Source organism: Littorina saxatilis, linkage group LG16, assembly GCF_037325665.1.
Source record: "Littorina saxatilis isolate snail1 linkage group LG16, US_GU_Lsax_2.0, whole genome shotgun sequence".
Taxonomy (NCBI): Eukaryota; Metazoa; Mollusca; class Gastropoda; order Littorinimorpha; family Littorinidae; genus Littorina; species Littorina saxatilis.
Genome location: NC_090260.1, coordinates 24,566,058 through 24,569,891, shown reverse-complemented (window position 1 = coordinate 24,569,891; position 3,834 = coordinate 24,566,058).

Below are 3,834 nucleotides of genomic sequence, written 5' to 3'. Positions count from 1 at the left end.
TTACGCTATATTGTGGACGTGTACCGTTATACTCCTTAAAAATCGCAAATTATCAAACATACGAGTAAACAACAGAACAGAACATCCTTCCCCTACCCTACCTCCCCGGTTTTGTAACGAAAATCTGGCCTGTAGTCTTTTCATGCGCAAAAAAAAAAAAAAAAAAAAAAAAATTCTAAGCTTTCTGTCTGTGGCGGTTTGAATTTGAATAACGACATCCAATAAAGTCTACCAACAGCTGTCTTTCTATGTCTGTCTCTGTCTATGTGTGTGTGTGTGTGTGTGTGTGTGTGTGTGTGTTTGTGTGTGTGTGTGTGTCTCTCTCTCTCGCTCTCGCTTTCTCTCTCTCTCATCTGACTCTTGGCACACAGGTCAAAGCAGAGGTTAACTTGAGTGCACGTGTACCTAGCAGGAGGGGGGTGATTTCTTGAATTAGCTGAGGGCGGTGAACATGTGTCTCAAAGCAGAGGTTAACTTGGGTGCACGTGTACCTAGCAGGAGGGGGGGGGGGGGTGTGATTTCTTGAATTAGCTGAGGGCGGTGAACATGTGAACATGTGTCGTTGTTTGCCGTTGTCATGAGAACAGTTACTTTTGTTTTGTTTCGTTTTTTCCTCCAAATTTTTGCATTTTCACAACAGGCTTTTCTGTTTCATCTCTCATACATGGTGTCAATTGGGAAAAAAACCGGAACAAAACAGAAGTAACTTATCTCGTGAGAACGGTAGTGCACTAGGTTTGGGAGAAAACACACAGTACCTTATCTCTTTCAACCTGTATGGGGCCCTTCAACATGTGACAGACTGACAAATGCACCGAACCCATTTGGTTCTTCGAGAGAATTTTTCAGTGAAAACCTTTTCAGTGTCTCAGGGTCAGCTCAGGGTCAGTGTCATAAGGGCCTACATGTATGGCCGGACGAAGCCATGTTAACGGAAGGGATATAAGACCGTTTTCAGCGGATTTTCACACTGCTAAAACCTGACTTTCTTGCAGTTGCTTTGTCTGCAATGCCTTAGAACTCTACAAATAGTTAAGTTTTTCGCGTTTGTGTTGTAATTTGCAAGCAAACATCGTACATAGTAAAGTTAATCGACTTTGCTACAATTTGTAAAAACTAGGGCATTACCTGATACCAAAAAAAATATATATAAATCCCATGCTGTTTTCAAATACAGCGTTTTGCTATTCACTTCAATATAATAGTTAATAACAATCAAGAAATTACGAAGTCTTTTAACCACAATTTCCCAGATATTTACACTTTTCATTTTGTTTCAATTCACACCACAAAACATACACTTCGCCTTTTGCTATTCAGTCTCAAGTCTAAATAATAATAGTATAAATCATAACTAATTTTCTTCACACCATCTTAGACATAATGTTGCCTGACATGTTCTTTGTACAATCGTTGGTTTTCACAATAAATATTGCATTACTGTACTTGTCTTCTTTTTCTTTAACAATGTCTTTCCAAAAACAAAACTCAAAGACCACACAAGCTATTGCAACCTACTCCTATCTCTCTTCCTGGGTACAATGGTACCTAAGACTTACATTCAAATGCTTACATTTCCGTGCTACCCACAATGTCAAAATACCAATAATTATTCAAAACAAATGTTAACTACTACCTAACTTCATTTCAGACCCACACCCATTATTATACACACATTTCACATTTAAACCATTAGTCGGCCCCCTGTCGATATTTATCGACTACTAGAGGAATACCCGGCTTCGCCGCGTGAATCGCGAGACAGAGACAGACAGCGTGGCGGTTCGCCGTCTTAGAGCACGTGTGAACATTAACATCCACCAGTTTGTGCCCACTCAAAGGAAGGCAAGAACATTCAGAGAGACAAAAGCAGCCAGACCCCATCACAAACAGAACTCTACAATCCACAGGTGTTGCCTCCACACACACACACACACACACACACACACACACACACACACACACACACACACACACACACACACACACACACACACACACACACATAGAAGAAACCGTATATATCTATCTATTTATATAAATATATAGAGATAGATGACAGTGGATGTTTCGATAAATAGATTCGACCTTTGCACTTGTACAGTGAGGACAACTTACGGGTACATGCAAGGAAAGCCCACGACGGTAGTCTCCCTGTCACACTCGACCCCCTTTGAATGAACTTTGTCCCCAAAAGATCCGAAACATGGACCCGCCAGGTTGGTGGAATGGGACAGCACGAAAATGATTCAGTGGCCTGAATATTTCATGTCGAGTCCCATCCCTGTCGACGGCGTCAAATGTAACCGAGTGCCGAAACACAACAATCACCTTTGAAGGCGAAGTCCTCTCAAAGAGGATTACAAATTTTAGAGATTTTTTCAAAGCCCTATATTAATTGTTATGGCTTCTCAAAGGCCAGATCATACACACAGACAAAAGCCCACCAGACCCCATCACAAACAGAACTGTACAATCCACAGGTGTTGCCTCCACACACACACACACACACACACACACACACACACACACACACACACACACACACACACACACACACACACAGAGATGCCGTATATATATATATTTATATCTATATCTGTAAATATATAGAGATAAATGACGACGCCATATGTAACCGAGTGCCAAAACACCACAATCACCTTTGAAGGCGAAGTCCACTCAAACGGGATTGAGAATAACTGTTATGGCTTCTCGAAGGAAGGCCTGAACATACTGACATACCAAAGCCGCTAGACCACATCACACACAGAACTCTACAATCCACAGGTGTTGCCCACACACATAGTACACAAACACACACACACACACACACACACACACACACACACACACACACACACACACACACACACACACAGAAGCCGTATATATATATATATGTATATCTATATCTATAAATATATCTGCGCGCTGAGAGCACGTGTTGAAATTACTCATAGATGAGGTTGTGTCCGGGGTCTCTCTGAATAAGCCCACCAAATTTGAAGCAGATCCATCGAGAACTTTGGCCGTGCATCGCGCACAGACACACAGACACTAGTCGTATATATATATAGATAGAAGTTCCTTGTACTCCTTAAAAAGCGCAAATTATCAAACATACGAGTAAACAACAGAACAGAACATCCTTCCTCTACCCTACCTCCCCGGTTTTGTAACGAAAATCTGGCCTGAAGTCTTTTCATGCGCACAAAAAAAGAAAAAAGAATCTAAGATTTCTGTCTGTGGCGGTTTAAATTTGAATAACGACATCCAATAAAGTCTACCAATTACGTACTTTCTTTCTAAGCTCTCTGTCTCTGACGGATTGCATTTGATTAACGACATCCAATAAAGTCTACCAATTACGTACTTCCTTTCTAAGCTCTCTGTCTCTGACGGATTGCATTTGAATAACGACATCCAATAAAGTCTACCAACAGCTGCGAAAACTTTTAAGAAACTTGAAACTCATCAAAAGGAATGAGTTGCACCTTGGGTCATTTCGGTCCTGTATTTCCCGACCTGAAAAGCAGGAAAACAATACAACGTAATTCCTTTCTAAGCTTTCTGTCTCTGACGGATTGCATTTGAACAACGACATCCAATAAAGTCTACCAACTATCAGCTGCGGAGACATTTGTCTCGAAAAAATACGCAGAGGCGTTAAAGTTCCCCTTGGTTTGTCCCTGTCAAAAAAAAATACTTTGGGATTACTGGTAGCTTTTTTTGTACCACCACGCATATGTAACGCTATTTTGATAAAGTTGATAGTATTTACAGCTTTCCGGTCATATGTCCGGCTATCACTCACTTTTAGGTGGCGGATGT